This window comes from Triticum aestivum, chromosome 3B (genome assembly GCF_018294505.1).
Source record: "Triticum aestivum cultivar Chinese Spring chromosome 3B, IWGSC CS RefSeq v2.1, whole genome shotgun sequence".
Taxonomy (NCBI): Eukaryota; Viridiplantae; Streptophyta; class Magnoliopsida; order Poales; family Poaceae; genus Triticum; species Triticum aestivum.
Genome location: NC_057801.1, coordinates 217,697,731 through 217,716,368, shown reverse-complemented (window position 1 = coordinate 217,716,368; position 18,638 = coordinate 217,697,731).

Genomic DNA, 18,638 nt, shown 5'->3' with positions numbered 1-18,638 from the left:
GTTTTGATGAAATCAACCCGCGGTCTGGATTTAAGTCACACCTGAACCGTTATTTTATATTTTTCGACCCCCCCCCCCCCCCCGATATTTTAGGTAATTCATCCGTGGATCATATCTAAGTCAAACAAATGCTTTTTTAAATCATCCATATCTTTTAAACCGTAACTCCGATTTGAACATGTTATATATGAAATTTGATTAGAAAAATATGTAGAATATAAATATGAGATTATTTTTACCTGTTAAGTATTTTAAATATTATTTTGGAATATATTTAAGTCAAACAAATAATTTTCTAAATTACCCGTATCTTTTAAACCGTAACTTCGATTTTAACATATTATATATGAAATTTTATTAGAAAAATGTGTAGAATTTAATATGTTGTTAATTTTACCTTTAAATATTTTTAAAATATTGTTTTGGAACCAAACTTATAATTTATAGCGCAAGATCCATTTTTCTTTCATACCGGCGGCGATCCGGATTGCAAATAAACACCACACTATAACCATATAGGAAAAAGAAAACATCGCTAACTACACATGCATACCTCTGAAAAATGTCATAGGGGAAAACAATAGATTTTTCATCGCGGGGGTGAGAGATAGCGAGAGAGAGAGAGAGAGAGAAGGCGAGAGAGACGCCTTAGGATTAACCATATTCAAACACGTTTTTTGTTTTGTTTTGTGTGAACACCGAGGCCATCGCCGGCGAGGGTGAGAAGGAGGATAAGCAGCAACACAAATATGATCCCTCACAAAAATAAAGAAGATGGACCTATTTGTGGTCTTGAGTGATGGTTGTTGGGTTAAGAGCGTGTGTTATGTTTTCTCTCCCGTTGCAACGCACGAGCTCTTTTGCTAGTAATCTTTACCTAATAATAAAGCAAATTAGGTTTCTGGTCGTCCGTCATTATAGTTATCCTTTATAAATTGATAAAAATACCCACCAATGCCACCCGCAAGTGAGAAAACGATTCAATTTTTCGGACAGAAAATCGCCGCCACCTTGGTTGTTTTATACGGCCGCGACGACTAGAATTCACGGGACGACGGCCAGCAGAGTGGTTGGGCGATCACTCCTCTAGCTACGAGACCGGGGTTCAATGGCGAGCGCTAGGCGCCATCCGGATGTACCAACTGGAAACAACATCTGTCTTGTTTACCGTCGGATTGATCCGTTTGGTATGGCTCGCATGCACTGCATGTTTTGGTCATGTCGCGGTCCACCACCCCGTAGCCCTTTCTTACTCTTCGCCTAGCACTTTCTTGTCTGCTAGCTTTTAAATTTTCCACCCATGAAAAGTCAATGGAAACAAAAAAAAAGAGACTTGCATGCAATGAGGTATTGTTGCAACCAAAAAAATGGCAACAGCAGGTGGCTAACGCACAGACAAAAATCAGCCGCCCACATGTGGTTCGATCACATCAACCGCGGCAATCTGATCATCCATCTCATTTCTCGTTTCCCTCGCGACATCCTCCATGCCGCGTAACATCTCGATGCATCGAAATGCCGCTTGCTACCAGCACCCCCTCTCCAATTTTGCTCATTGCAACAATATTGTCGAAAAAGCATTGCCAGCCACAAATTTAGATCGTCGCATCTCTACCATGTTGCACAACATCTCATCGCAACATCTCCACCATGGAAACGCCCCTAGCCCATTCATCACAACATCTGTCATGTTGTGCAACATCACCGGGTCGAAGCATCGCTGCCGCAACGATTCTTTGCAGTAACGACAACAAGTTTTACATGCGACTAGCTTTGCAACATATCGTTCCGGCATTTACGGCAACAAATAGAAATGGGCATTGGCGTCGCATGTCTTGTTTGCAACGTTAATGTCAACAATTTGCCTTGTGCGACTCACACGGCCGCTCCATTACCAATTGTGCACGCACACCACATAGATGTTAAACATAGTAGCCACCGGAATGCTTCAAAGCATCGATGACCATCGTAGTGCCGTCGAACGTGGTAGCACCTTGGCCCACACCACATAGCACCTGATCGGCCGTCGTGGCAACATAACCCGAGCTGTCCGTTCTAGCGGTGCTAGTAGACTCACAATCCTGTTCACAAGCTCGACGCAGCCCCGACAGCATGGTGATCGCGTTGGAGCATATATCCCTCGTCCTCGTGGCCATCGAAGAATCGCAAGGACCATTGAACCATGCGTCGCAGTATTGACGGTTGTTGACGTGACGGCCGCAAACATTGTCATTGTGGCCATCAAAGCGTGTGGTAGCATCGATGGGTGTCGGTCCTCGTTGTAGTAGAAGCATTGTTGTCGTGGCTATCAATGCCGCCACAACCGTCGACACCGTCGCGGCATATGCGACTCATCGCCGTGGTCATCACCGCATGCCGTGGTCATCGCCACATGCCGCGGCCGTTGACGTCGTCATGGCACGTACACTGTTGACGCAAGCATCGCAGTGTCGACAGTTGTTAATGTTGGGGCTGTCGAAATATTGTCGTCGTGGCTGTTGAAGCACGCGTTGCATCGTTAATCGTTGTCGATCGTCATGGCCGTCGGAGCGTTGGTGTCGTGGCCATCCAACCATTATCACGCCGTCAACACCGTAGAAGCACGTATGCCTCATCATCGTAGTCGTTGATGCCGTCACGACACGTACGCCGTTGAAGCACGCATTGCAGTGTCGATGGTTGTCGACGGCATGACCGTCGAAATATTGTCGTTGTGGCCATCGAAGCACGTGCAGTGAAGTAGACGGTTGTTGATCTTCACGGTCGTCGAAGCAGTGTTGTTGTGGTCATCAAAGCATCACCACCACTATGGACGTCGCCGCGGCAATTACTCATTTAATCGTGGATGTCGATGCCATCGCGCCATTGAAGCACGCATCGCACCTTAGATAGTTGTTGAAGTCGTGGCCGTTGAAGTACGCATCGCAACGTCGATGGTCGTGGCGTTGTGCATCGTGGCCACCGAAGCATCGCCTCGACCGCCGATGCGGTTGCAGCACATACACCTCCTCATCGTGGCGGTCGGAGCATCACCGCGCCCGTTGAAGCATGCATTGCACCGTAGATGGGTGTCTATGTCATGGCCGTTGAAGCACACGTTGCAGCGTTGACGGTTGTCGACGTCGTGCCGGTCGAAGCAATGTTGTAATGGCAATCAAAGCATTGCCACGGCCATCAACACCATCTCACCACATACGCCTCACCGTTGTGGCGGTCGATGCATCACCGTGGCCATCGATGCCATCATGACACATACGTTGTCGTGGCCGTCAAAGCACGTGTAGCAACGTTGATGGTTGTCGGCATAGTGGCTGCCAAGCATCGCCGTGGCTGTCAACACCGTCGAGGCACGTACACCTCGTCACCATGGCTGTTAATGTCATCGCGACATGCATGCCATTGAAGCATGCGTCACAACATCACCGGGGCAGCTGAGACACCATCGCAATATCCGCTGAAGCACGCCGGAGTAGCTGGGTCATCATCACAGCATTATTGGTGTCATCAAAGCATGCAGTCACAACATTGCTAGAGCAGCGAGATGCCCTTGCAGCATCTGTTGCAGCAACAAAAGAATGCTCCAAAAGTATTTTTCATGGCAGCAAGCCACTAAGTAGCATGCCATGCACGGGAGTGAAAAGACAGACACGGCCAGGGATAAGGTAGGGCCCATGGAGACCTGATGGTTGTGCATCCGCATGCACGTACAAGGGAGAGTGTTGGGCTAGTACGCACTGTATCGACAGTAGAATGAAGAGGATGGGACGGCATGCTACGCAATGGACGACTACTGTGGGAGCTGGGACCACTGAGAACCGTGAAGAAACTCAAATGCTCAATTGAGACAGCATGCACGACTGGGCACTGTTTGGGACATCTTCACGCGCGCGACAGGAGGCGCCATGCCACCCTACGATCGAGAAGGATCAGACGGCCGACGAGGCGGTCGCTCGTGCGGATGTTTACATCCGGATGTTTACAAGCAGTTTCCGGGTTCAATCCCCAGCTTCTACATCTTTTATCTTTCTTTTCTCACCCATGTGCGCGCTTCACTCCCCTCTTTTTCATTTTACTCTTTTGTCTTTTCTTTTTTCATTCTGTTTTCTTTCTTTTTTAAATTAATTCGGAATTTTAATATTCTCAAGTTGCGACTTTCAAAAAAAATGTTTGAGAAATCATAAAAAATACGTGAATTCAAAAAATATTTAAGAAATCATAAAAAAATTATAGATTCAAAAAATGTTGGTAGTTTTGCAAAAATGTTCGCAAAATTATAAAAAAAATTGCATTTTGGAAAAAATGGTCCGGAAATAAAATCATGTTCATGATTTTGAAAAAATGACCGTGTATTGAAAACATATTCGGGAATCTGAAAAAAATATCCATGACACTCACGCATGCCCTACCCATGTGCGGGCTTCACTCCCCTCTTTTTCATTTTACTTTTTTGTCTCATTCTGTTTTCTTTCTTCTTTAAATTAATTTGGAATTCAAAAAATATTTAAGAAATCATAAAAAATTTATAGATTCAAAAAATGTTGGTAGTTTTGCAAAAATGTTCGCAAAATTATAAAACAAATCGCATTTTGGAAAAAATGGTCCGGAAATAAAATCATGTTCATGATTTTGAAAAAATGACCATGTACTGAAAACATATTCGGGAATCTGAAAAAAATATCCATGACACTCACGCATGCCCTACCCATGTGCGGGCTTCACTCCCCTCTTTTTCATTTTACTTTTTTGTCTCATTCTGTTTTCTTTCTTCTTTAAATTAATTCGGAATTTTAATATTCTCAAGTTGCGACTTTTCAAAAAAAAAAGTTTGAGAAATCATAAAAAATACGTGAATTCAAAAAATATTTAAGAAATCATAAAAAATTTACAGATTCAAAAAATGTTGGTAGTTTTGCAAAAATGTTTGCAAAATTATAAAACAAAATTGCATTTTGGAAAAAATGGTCCGGAAATAAAATCATGTTCACGATTTTGAAAAAATGACCGTGTATTGAAAACATATTCGGGAATCTGAAAAAAATATCCATGACACTCACGCATGCCCTACCTATGTGCGGGCTTCACTCCCCTCTTTTTCATTTTACTTTTTTGTCTAATTCTGTTTTCTTTCTTCTTTAAATTAATTCAGGATTTTAATATTCTAAAGTTGCGACTTTTCAAAAATTTGAGAAATCATAAAAAATATGTGAATTCAAAAAATGTTTAGAAAATCATTAAAACTTTACATATTCAGAAAATGTTGGCTGTTTTGCAAAAATGTTCGCAAAATTATATAAAAAATTACATTTTGGAAAAAATATTCGGGCAATAAAATCATGTTTTGAAAAAATGACCGTGTATTGGAAACATATTCGGGAGTCTGAAAAACATGTCCATGACATTTTAGAAAATGTTCAGAAAATAAAAATAAAAATTTGTTTTTTATTTGTTCCCCAATTTTTTAAGAAGTTCATCGACTCAAAAAATGTTTGTTGAGTCAAAAAATGTTAATGAATTCGAAACCGGTTCATGCATTTAAATTTTTTTGTAAACAAAACTAATGTCCATGATTTTTTGAGAAAATAAAAAATTTCAAAAGAAAATGTTTGTTGATTCGGAAAACTGTTCACTGATTCAAAAGTATTTTATGTCTAGGATTTAAATAGTTTTTCGAAAGTCTTTATATGTTTTGGCGTTGGGAGTAGTTTGTGGTCAACGAGATTTGTTTTTAAAGTTTTAAACATTCACTTGCGCAACATAATGACAAGTGTGACATGCACTGGCAAACTCATAGCCTTGGGATTTACCATGTCGAATGCATTGTGATCACGTGGACATCGCGGCCATCATCGGCTAGGGTGAAAAAAAAGGCAACATGGTGAGCCACTGTGTTAAAATAGAGTACGCTCATATATCAAGATACTGAGTCATACTTATTTGGTTAGCCATAATTTTTTGTCTCCCGTTGCAACGCATGGACATATTTGCTAGTAAGTAAAAAAGAAAACGGTTGGAAGCCTGCGGGCCAGTCTGTTCTAGCGCCTCATTCTTTACATCCTTGCATTACTCTCTTCCTTTCCTCCTTGCCCTAACTTGAACTGGCTGAAACTAAAATGGCCGGACTTTCTAATGATGGCACTGGCTTGGCTGGATCGACATGAACTTCTATTAGGACAGCAACTGTTTTGCCCCCTGTCGAACTTTGACTGAGACATAGCCTTGCTGCTGCGGGGCAGCCGACTTCTAATTCTAGTTACTGTCCTTCTTGTTCATGTAGTGCCTGCCTCTCTCCAAAACTCCTTCCCGCACTTGATTGAGCAAAAGATGCAGCTTCACTAATTGAGTTAGGCACCTGCACTTCCACTGCAGCTCTGAGTTCATTCTTCAGACCCAAAAGAAATTGTGTCACCAGCAGCAGTCCTCCTACATTCAGATCATACAATTTAACCTAGCGGAGCGGATTCAACTACTTAAGATATTCTTCCTCAGAGCCAGTCTGCTCTCTATCATCATCTATCGTCTAAATAAGTAAATAATGACACCGATATAGATCTTGTTGAGGACCCCCATCCAAGCCATAGGAAAGAAAGCCACTGGAGTGCGACGCTCAAAGCAAAAGTAAGTAATAGGGAAACAAGGTTCTATTAGGCTTGCAGGGCTGCTGCTCTTTGAAAGACGAGGTCTAGTGGAAGAGGCGGGTCGGGCAAGTTGAGTACTCAGATTCGGCGCTTGCTTGACATCTCTCTTTGAATCTGAAACCTGACATGACCATTGATTCCGCCTCCATTGCCGGAAAGGATAACGATGGATCTTTAGCTAGCTCATAGGCAGAGGAAAGGTATACGTTAACAGATAAGGAAAAGTGGATCCGCTACCAAATACGTTGTGGAGCCGTGTTCTCCAGTGAGGAATGAGAACCTTTCCGGGGGCAAGGGTGGGCTTTAGCTGAGAATCAAAAGTACGATTCCCCAGAAACACATTCCCTTTCAAGCTGAGCTGAGACGTATCCGGCACCTTTACTTGGTCCAGTGCTGCCTCCGGCACTTCTTTCTCTTTCTTGTGCGAACAAACTAGAACCTGCCAGCCCAGCCCTATCTTCCGAATCAGAATGGACTAGTGATTTTGATCTATTGCCAGAGCCCTATTCTTATGATGGAAAGATCCGTGCTCACATAGCTGTCAGAAAGTTTTACTTGCATCTATTTCAACTAGACGTGAGGTCTCTCCACGGCAACAACGAGGAGGAGGAGATCCACATTTAGAGGGCGAGGGGTTCGAAACTCGGGGAGGTCACATATGGTTGTGGAAGAAGAGCTTGTACGGGCTCCGAGGTCAAAGAAATTCGACAAGTTCTTGGTCGATCGATACCTTTCCATCCCGGGGCAGATCTCCAGATCCGATACGAGTGTAGATACTTTACTCCCTTCTTCCTCAGTGAGTAACGTATAATGTCTAGAACAAAGGAAGTGAGTCTAGCTCCACTCCGAGGGACAAGACGGAAATCTTCTACCGATGCCAACTGCAAGGCGTGCTTTCCTATGAACCGATTCTTAGACTACAGATCTCATCCCAACGATCTACTTGTACGAAAGAAAGAGAGATGATCTACTTGCAGCTACTGTTTGTTACCGCTGAACATCTGCTACCAATACCAAGAAATACCAATACGGACTTCTTGTTCCAATCGAAACGAGCAAACCTGGGGAAGATAGCAAGATTAGCAGAACGGGAACCCCCCATGGGGAAGGGCTCTGAGACGCACCACAGAGCCCGTAGCAGCTACTTTTAAGGTTTATCGCCCATCGGCCCAGAAATCCATAGAAAGACGATTGAGATTAGTGAATGGCATCGATCTGAAGTTCATAGAATCTCTAGCGTCTCTTTGTTCGTAACAAATGAGTAACTTAACTACTAATGTGACGAATAGTGCCAGGCGTAGTGTATCACTGGAATTCGATCAGTCTGTTGGAAAGGGATCACTCTCTGATTCTGCTTCAAGTCCTGTGCGTGCCTGTTTCGAAGAATGCTATTCGCTCTAGTGTCCTGTGCCTGTTTCGAAGAATGCTATTCGCTCTAGTGGAAAAAGTAGCGATTTATGGCCATGATCCCGACCCGAACCCTCAAATGATGACGAACGGCTGACTTCACGTAGAACCCGTTATGCCAATCTGGATTCCACATCTGCTACAAGAAAATCGTCTTGAAAGATTGCAAATCAAGCATTCGTCCTTAGCTCAAGGATTGGATTACCGCAGTTCCTGAAAGATATCGTGCCAACAGAAAGATCTCGTTCCCGTAGATTCCGTTATCACGTGGACATCGCGACCATCATCGGCTAGGGTGAGAAAAAAAGGCAACGTGGTGAGCCACTGTGTTAAAATAGAGTACGCTCATATATCAAGATACTGAGTCATACTTATTTGGTTAGCTATAATTTTTTGTCTCCCGTTGCAACGCACGGACATATTTGCTAGTAAGTAAAAAAGAAAACATTTCGCACTGTTGCTGCTTCGGGGCGAGTCGTCCGTCATCCATAATGGGCCTCAAATATTGATGGTCTTTCTCCTTGCTTTCCTAGGGCCAGGAAAATGATATGCGTGTGCATATAGAACTCGAACTCACGACCTTGACTCCCAGCAGTACTGCTGTAGCCAACAGGCCAAGCCTATGTTTGTGTTGGAAAGAGGGTTCACTTTGTAATGAAATAGTCCCACCTCGGTTCTTTGCATGTAAATTTTCTAATTTATATACGTTGGATTTTTTTGTGTATCAAGGAGCAGTGCTGGGAATCATTAAGGAAAAAAAAATAAACCGTCCCACAATAAGGAAGGAAAGAGGATTGAAACAATAAGAACATACAAGGAAAGAATAAAAAAATGTAAAGAGGAGGGATCAAATAGTAATTGAGGATGAGAGAAAGAAACCTTCCATGCGCAATATGAGGCAGAAAAGGAAGGTAATCATGTACTAAAGACATAGTCAAAAAAATAGAAGGAAATATTGAAAAAAGGAAAGAGGGATTAAATAAGAATTGAGGAAATAGAAGGAAATAATGAAAAAAGGAAAGAGGGATTAAATAAGAATTGAGGATGATGAGAGAAGGAAAGCTTCCATGTGCAATATGAGGCAGAAAAGGAAGGTAATCACAGAGTCGAGAAGGAAGATTCCATATGTGAAAGAAAGATGTGATGTGACGAAGGAGATCTGGACACATACAAATTAGAGAAGAAGAAGAAAAGCAGAAAGGACTATCAAGAATATGTTTTTATGGACGCGTATAACTTAAGGACATACAAAATTAGATGCCTTTGCACTTGAAAAAGAAACATAGATCATCATACATGAGCGGCCGGTCTGATCTATCAGCAATATATATATAAAACATGCGTACAAGTTCTTTTATGGAACATGCATACAATTTGAGCTTCCATCTGCAATATGAGGCAGAAAAGGAAGGTAATCACAGAGTCGAGAAGGAAGATTCCATATGTGAAAGAAAGATGTGATGTGATGAAGGAGAGTCAATCTGGACACATACAAATTAGAGAAGAAGAAGAAAAGCAGAAAGGACTATCAAGAATATGTTTTTATGGACGCGTATAACTTAAGGACATACAAAATTAGATGCCTTTGCACTTGAAAAAGAAACATAGATCATCATACATGAGCGGCCGGTCTGATCTATCAGCAATATATATATAAAACATGCGTGCAAGTTCTTTTATGGAACATGCATACAATTTGAGCTTAATGTGATCACATACAAAATTAGATGCCTTTGCATTAGAAAAAGAAATTAAACATAAAATTGAACCAGTAAAACAGAATATAAGGTTAAAGTAAATTATAATGTCATTCCAATCTAAGTAGAATATAATTTTGTTGAAGAACAATAACATATTCGACAAGAAAAATTAAACGAATATACACCAAAATTACTTCACCCCATATATGAGATATTTGGTAATTACGCTCCAAAAATATCATAGTTTTTCTACATGCTTGGAGGCTTATAAAGTTATTGAACTGATGAATTTCTTCTTTGTGTCTAAATCATCTTGAACCGCTTTTTTGTAGCTAAATTGCTAGGTGTTGTGTTTAGATGCACATGCCACGGGTGAACTACTTCTTTATATATGAATTGTTTATGCTAAAAATTAAGATACGATACTGTGATACTAATATTTGACGTATCAGAATTGCTTAACTCAATAGCAAAATATTGCAATAACACATGCAAAAAAAAACATTGCCTAAATCACAATAAAACAATCATTTTTTGTTGGTCATATGCTATATTTTTCTAAGAATAAAATAAATCTTCACTCTTATTTTTCAGCTCGACCCACTAGCGCCCGTCACCAAAGTACAAGGAGTTGGACTCAGAGTCCCTATTGTGTGCGACACAAACTCTACACTTTTCTCTGTTATATTAGCCAAAGATGGGGGATATTTGGACAACACTTCTAATATTTTTTTTGTTTCTCATGTGGCAGTGTGAAGGATTTTAAGGATTTTGTTGATGTCGTCATGTCTGGTGATGGGTCATGAGGGGAGGAGGAGGTCCTGGGCCATTCGATTAGTGAAGTGAGGCTTATAAAGTTATTGAACTGATGAATTTCTTCTTTGTGTCTAAATCATCTTGAACCGCTTTTTTGTAGCTAAATTGCTAGGTGTTGTGTTTAGATGCACATGCCACGGTGAACTACTTCTTTATATATGAATTGTTTATGCTAAAAATTAAGATACGATACTGTGATACTAATATTTGACGTATCAGAATTGTTTAACTCAATAGCAAAATATTGCAATAACACATGCAAAAAAAAACATTGCCTAAATCACAATAAAACAATCATTATTTGTTGGTCATATGCTATATTTTTCTAAGAATAAAACAAATCTTCACTCTTATTTTTCAGCTCGACCCACTTGCGCCCGTCACCAAAGTACAAGGAGTTGGACTCGGAGTCCCTATTGTGTGCGACACAAACTCTACACTTTTCTCTGTTATATTAGCCAAAGATGGGGGGTATTTGGACAACACTTCTAATATATTTTTTTGTTTCTCATGTGGCAGTGTGAAGGATTTTAAGGATTTTGTTGATGTCGTCATGTCTGGTGATGGGTCATGAGGGGAGGAGGAGGTCCTGGGCCATTCGATTAGTGAAGTGAGGCTTATAAAGTTATTGAACTGATGAATTTCTTCTTTGTGTCTAAATCATCTTGAACCGCTTTTTTGTAGCTAAATTGCTAGGTGTTGTGTTTAGATGCACATGCCACGGTGAACTACTTCTTTATATATGAATTGTTTATGCTAAAAATTAAGATACGATACTGTGATACTAATATTTGACGTATCAGAATTGTTTAACTCAATAGCAAAATATTGCAATAACACATGCAAAAAAAAACATTGCCTAAATCACAATAAAACAATCATTATTTGTTGGTCATATGCTATATTTTTCTAAGAATAAAACAAATCTTCACTCTTATTTTTCAGCTCGACCCACTTGCGCCCGTCACCAAAGTACAAGGAGTTGGACTCGGAGTCCCTATTGTGTGCGACACAAACTCTACACTTTTCTCTGTTATATTAGCCAAAGATGGGGGATATTTGGACAACACTTCTAATATTTTTTTTTGTTTCTCATGTGGCAGTGTGAAGGATTTTAAGGATTTTGTTGATGTCGTCATGTCTGGTGATGGGTCATGAGGGGAGGAGGAGGTCCTGGGCCATTCGATTAGTGAAGTGAGGTTTTTTGCTTTCCGTTGCAACGCACGGGCATTTGTGCTAGTATCAAGACAATATAAGTATTGACGAATATAAATGGAAGGTATAGTTATCATTGGGGATTTGAAACAATTATATGTGCACAAATTGTGTCAGCACAAGGAAACAAATCGCACTGATGGCTGCATATTATCCTGCAAGGACTTGGCTTGTACTAAATTACGAGTGCCATGAAGCATATGTACGTCATCGCTCATCTTTCAGAATGTTATTGATGCTTCTAGAATTTGAATAAACCATATCGTTTGAGTTTCTTATACACAGGATGTCATATTACTTCACATCCATCAGTTAGAGAACAACCTATAATTAATCAACAAAGTTCATGGATCCAACACCGACATGGTCTACACAAATAGTACATTAGATAACATATTAACATGGTCTGAGAGAGCACTTTCATTGGTGGTGGTGTGTCACCAAAACATCTTGACTTGTTCAGTCGTGTAAAAAATTCCGAACATTAAATTTTATATAGAATTAGCCAGGTTTGTAAATTGCGATCTGAGAGGAGGCACACCATATCTCAAACCCAATAGGGCATTTGGACCTCAGCATCAAACATAATGACCAGATGCTGAATGAAATGCACGTACAAACATAACCTCATCTAGTAAATCTTACCTCCAATGAATAATTTGAAGCACGAGCCAAAAAACAGATACAGTTTGAGATTTACCAGCTTCCCAATGGGAACCGTGGCACAGTGTAGCGAATTTCTTCCCCCAGTTCAGCATCACACCTATTACATGAAGATAGAAGGTCAGCAAGATGGAAACTAAGCAACGGGGATGGCAGACCTGACGTATAGGAAAGCACACGGACATTGGCGTGGCGTTACATCGGTTAAGAGCACGGAGGCACACGTGTAGTGTAATCTTGCCAACGTGACGCGCGACGGCGGCGGCGGCGAAGCATCGAGTAACAGGGAGCAACGCGATAGGGCCGGCGATTAAAATTCGAGACGAACTGCCACACGATAGCGAAGGAATCAGGCTGGAAAGATTTTGCATTTGACTGGACCTCATGGGCCTTCAATCTCCACGGCCCGATTAACCCTGTGACTGGCAGCTCGCTCGGCGGAGCAGCGGCCCGTGTAACGTGTGAAGGGATTAATTAGGTAAAGATGCTGGGGGATGACCGAGCGAAAATCCTAGACACCTGTCAAAGTGATCTGACGGTGGAGAACTCCAAATCACTGTGGAGGCTCCTAGCTAGCTGCGTTTTACTGTTTTGTAATGTGAAATAGCTATCTCACATCTATCCTGCACCATTAGATTTGTTTGATCTTGTTCTTTTTTGTTCACGTTTGAGCGTGTGATCTTGTAATTTGTATGCATTCGCATTCCAGTGAGCGTGCGCTCGTGCAGCCCCAGCAGGGGGCTTGCATGCAGCCTGCCAGCGTGGACTGGCCCATGTGTGTGCCAGCGTGGGCTGGTTTTGCCGTTCTGTTTTTATTTATTTATTTATTGTTAAACCGTCTCAATGCTATAATATGTGTATATATTATATCCTGTTTGCATGCATCTCCTTTTGCGTGTATATATCATATGATTGTTCTTGTATGTTTTTGTTTGTTGACGTTTTGATTTGTGTTCATATATGAGTGTGATGTCTCATCTAAATTTCGGTCCATTTGATCAATCGCTATAAATTTCATTCAATTCTTTGATCGTGGTTGTTTTGTCCCGTGCATCTGTTGTCCATTTTGCGGCCCATTGCACCGCACGTCTTTCTTTTTGGGGCCATTTTTTGTGGATTGTTTTTTGTGTGTTGTAGTTGGAAGAGAAGAGTTGTTTGTAAGTGACGAGCTGACCGCTAGCTCAACGGTTCTGATCTTTGTTCTAACTCTTTATCTCATTCATCTTTGTCTTTGGAGTAGAGGTGACCCGACAAAGTTTCTAAACAATACAATGACGGGCAATGACCCATTTCTTGTTTTTGTTTTTGCCTGCAAGTCTAACCCTAATATGTAAGAAGCCGTCTCATTTTATTTTTCTTGTTCCAATTGCAATCGATCATCAACATGCATGTGGGTTCAAACCATTTTGGTCTCTGCTGCAAGTGTACTCCTAATATGTAACTGGGTTCACCTCTTTTATATTTTGTCCTAGTTGCAAGTCAACCACCGACATGCAAACTGGAGCATGTCTTTTTTTATTGTCGCGGTTGCAAGTCAACCACCGACATGCAACTCGGCTGGACACTTTTTTAGATTATGTTGCAAGTGCACCTTTGTCGTACAACTAGGCCCGCCTCTTTTATTTTTTCTTGTCCGAGTTTCATGTCAACCATCGACATGCAAGTAGGGTCCAACCCATTTTTGTTTCTTAGTTGCAAGTTGACCATAAACATGTATTAGAGGATAGATTCTTTTTGTCTTAGTTACAACTCACACCAACATACATACAACTGGCATCGTCATCTTTTGTCACAATTACAAGTCCACCTTCAATATGTAACTGGACGTACCTATTTTTTATCCCAGTTGCAAGTTCTACCCCGAGTCGCAGCTGGGGTCAGCCTTTTTATTGTCCCTGTTGCAAGTCCATCCTCGACTCATAACTTAGACCCGATATTTTTTTTCTTTCGAATACAAGTCCACCCTCACTCACAACTTGGGCCACCTTTTTTTGTCCCAGTAGCAAGTCCACCTTCGACTCGCAATTCGGGGGCCGACCTTTTTTTTCCTAGTTGCAAGTCCACCCTCGACTCCCAACTCGGGCCCGATCATTTTTTTCTTCCATTTACAAGTCTACCCGTTGACTCGCAAATGGGGCATGACCTTGTTTTGTCCCAGTTCCAATTCCACCCTCGACTTGTAACTAGGATCCGACTTTTTTATCCTAATTGCAAGTACACCCTCAACTCGCAACTGAGGCCCGACCTTTTTTTGTCCAAATTACAAGTCCACCCTCAACTCGCAATTTGGGCACGACCTTATTTTTCAGTTGCAATCCCACTCTCGACTCGCAACTGGGCCCCCATATTTTTTTCTAGTTGCAAGCCCACCCTCGACTCACAATTAGGGTCCGACCTTTTTTTGTCCCAGTTGCAAGCCCACTCTCGACTCACAAGTAGGGCCCGACCTTTCTTCCGCCCCAGTTGCAAGTCCACTGTCGACTCGCAACTAGGGCTCAACCCTTTTTTTGTCAGAGTTGCAAGTCCACCATCGACACTCAGCGGGGGCCCTAACTTTTTCAGTCCAAGTTGCAAGTCCATCCTCAACTCATAACTGGGGCCGACCTTTTTTTGTCTTAGTTGCAGGTCCACCTTCGACTCGCAACTCGGCTTGATGTTTCTTCTATCTCGCAACTGGGTTTTGAGTATATTTCTTTGATTTAGTTGCAAGTTCACCCTTGACTCACAGCTGGGGATAACACTTTTTTGTCTCCACTTGCAAGTCCACCCTCGACTTGCAACTGGGCTCAATGTTTTTTTCTTGCAACTGAGTTTGAGTCTTTTTTCCATTAGTTGCAAGTCCACCACCGTCGAGGGCCCCCAGTTGCAACCCGATCGCCGACTCGCAACTAGGGAGGTGTGTGTTTTGTCATGTTCCCCAGTTGCAACCCGGCCATCGACTCACAACTAGTGTGTGTGTGTGTGTGTGTGTGTGTGTGTGTGTGTGTGTGTGTGTGTGTGTGTGTGTGTGTGTGTTTGTTTGTTTGTTTGTTTGTTTGTTTGTTGAGGCCCCTAGTTGCATGCCGACCATCAACTCGCAACAAGCGGTGTATGTGTGTTTGTCAAGGGTCCCCAGTTGCATGTCAACCATCGACTCGAAACTAAGGAGCGTGTGTTTTTCGAGGGTCCCAAGTTGCATGCCAACCATCGACTTGCAACTAGGGTGCGTGTGTATTTGTCGAGGCTCCCAGTTGCACGCCGAACATCGACATGCAACTAAGGTGTATGTGTTTGTCGAAGGCCCCCAGTTGCATGCCGACCATCGACTCGCAACTAGGGGTGTTTGTCCAGGGTCCCCAATTGCATGCCGACCATCGACTCACAACTAGGGATGTGTGTGTGTTTGTCGAGGGTCTCTAGTTGCATGCTGACCATCGACTCACAACTAAGGGTGGTGTGTGTCTTTTCTCGTGGCCCCAGTTGCAACCCGACCATCGAATCACAACTAGGGATGTGTGTGTTTGTCGAGGCCCCTAGTTGCATGCCGACCACCGACATGCAACTAGGGGGACTGTGTGTTTGTCGAGGGTCCCCAGTTGCATGTCGACCATTAACTCACAACTAGGGGTGTGTCTGTATTTGTCGAGGCCCCCAGTTGCATGTCAACCATTGACTCGCAACTAGGGATGTGTGTGTGTGTTCGTCGAGGGTCCCAGTTGCATGTCAACCATTGACATGCAACTAGGGGAGTGTGTGTTTGTCGAGGATCCCCAGTTGCATGCCGACCATCTACTCGCAACTAGGGGTGTGTGTGTGTGTGTGTGTGTGTGTGTGTGTGTGTGTGTGTTGTTCGTCATGGCCCAGTTGCAACCCGTCCGTCGACTCCAACTAGGGCTGTGTGTGTTTTTCGAGCATCCCTAGTTGCATGCCAACCATCGACTCGCAACTAGGGATGTCCGTGTTTGTCGAGGGTCCCCAGTTGCATGTCGACCATCGACTCGCAACTAGTGTGTGTGTGTGTGTGTGTGTGTGTGTGTGTGTTTGTCAAGGGTCCCCTACTGCATGTCAACCATCGACTTGGAACTAGGGGAGTGTGTGATTGTCGAGGGTCGCAGTTGCATGCCGACCATTGACTTGCAACTAGGGGTGTGTCAGTGTTTGTCGAGGGTCTCCAGTTGCATGTCAACCATCGGCTTGCAACTAGGGGTGTGTGTGTGTGTGTGTGTGTGTGTGTTTGTCAAGGGTCCCCAGTTGCATGCCGGCCATCGACTCACAACTAGGGGTGTGTGTGTGTTTGTCGAGCGTCCCCAGTTGCATGCCGACCATCAACTCGCAACTAGGGATGTCTGTGTTTCTCGAGGGTCCCCAGTTGTGTGTGTGCGTGTGTGTGTTTTTGTGGACCCCAGTTGCAACCCGACCATCGACTCGCAACTAGGGTGTGTGTGGACATGTTCTGAAATTATTGGTTATGCCGCTTTTGGTCTATATTTATAGCTTCACTGTGATGTGAAGACAGCAACGGCCAACGTGTCCGTTGGCTAGCTACAGGCATTTCTTACTGGGAGGTTTTTTGTTCGAATTTGTGTGGGCATGCTTCTTTTTTGGTATTTTCACGTTGCACTGTCGACTGATGCAATGCGGGGCAGCTCCCAGATTAAAGAAAAAATCAAACACTAACACAACGCAGGGCAGTTTCCCAAATAAACAAACCAAAAAGAAAAATCAAACAAACAAGAACGTGGTGGGCTTGTTTCATATGACGTATTGCTGATGTCAAAGCTTAGAAGCGTCCTAGATAGAAGAAAAAAACCCAACGGTGGCCTGAACAATCAAAACAAAAAATAGTAGGAGGACTTTGTCAACAAGTAACATCATCTTAGATGTGAGATGTTATATAGTCACACCATTAAAAGAGAGCTCCTTCTCGGCACCTATAGCGCCAGGAGAGAAAGCTCAAAATCACTAATTAAGGAGTACTCCTTGCGGAGATCACTTCAACTTTCCCAGGTTGCGACAAGTGGCGCGCTACATGTGCGCCAACCCAAGATCAGCAGGACAAATAACTACTAGGTTTGTGCCAGAAAAGCGTCTTGCGTGACGGGGAAAGAGTGGAAAAAGAAAGAGATTCATCAGCTATGGAATCTGACTTGTCGCAACATGGGAGTTTTCCCTTTTCGTAGATCCGTTTATTCAAAATGTTTTATCTCTTTAACCGTGCATCCAAATCTCGAACCGCTTTCGCCGTGGATTCCTCGCGTCAAGATCTTCAAAACTAGATCCCATGTTGATAGGTTTTGACGAACTTTTTTTCATGAAAAAACCAGACAAAAAACCAAACCGGGAGCACGAGTTTTTTTCCTTTTCCGAAAGAGGCACGCCCGTGCCTTTGACGAAATCACAACCGTTCCTCTCACGGAAGCAAAAACGTGCCTCTCGCGAAAAAAAAACAGAAAATGTATTTTTTTTCCGTTTCCGAGGAGGCACGGCCGTGAATCTCGCGAAAGCACAACCGTGCCTCTCGCGGAAGCAAAACCGTGCCTCTCGCGGAAGAAAATAAAATAGAAAATGTGTTTTTTGTTTTCGTTTCGAAGAGGCACACCCGTGACTCTCGCGAAAGCACAACCATGCCTCTCGCGGAAGCAAAACCGTGCCTCTCGCTAAAGGAAAAAAGCAGAAAACATGTTTTTTTCCGTTTTCAAGAGGCACGGCCGTGCCTCTCGTGAAAGCACAACCGTGGCTCTCGCGGAAAAAATACGTTTTTTTGCGCAACTTTTTTTCCCGGAAATTATTTTTGGTCGAAAAGCTAGGGAAGACCGGTGGAAAACTAAAACGTCAAAAAAACCAAAAAAAACGGTTTAAAAAGCCAAAAACGCATGCGGAAAAATAAAATAAAATTCGGAGGGAGCGCCCAAAGCGCGGCACGTGGCGAATGGCTGAGAGCGTGGCAAGTGGCGCTGATCGTTGCGAGGCTCCCGAATGAGCGCTCGTTAATTAGTTGCTCTTGAGAAAGCTGGCGCTCACGCGCGCGTTAAGTGGCCCGTGGCCCATTAAGCGCTTCTCTTTTCGCTGGTCTTCGCTCGCTCGTGTGTTCGTTTGCTCGCTGGCGAAGGCTCATCGCTCTTTGTTCAGGTCTTCGTGGTTGACTGGCCTCCTGTTGACTCTCTGACAATATTTTTTCAAAAAAATCAAAGAAATATCGCAAAAAACAAAAAGTTTACCGAAT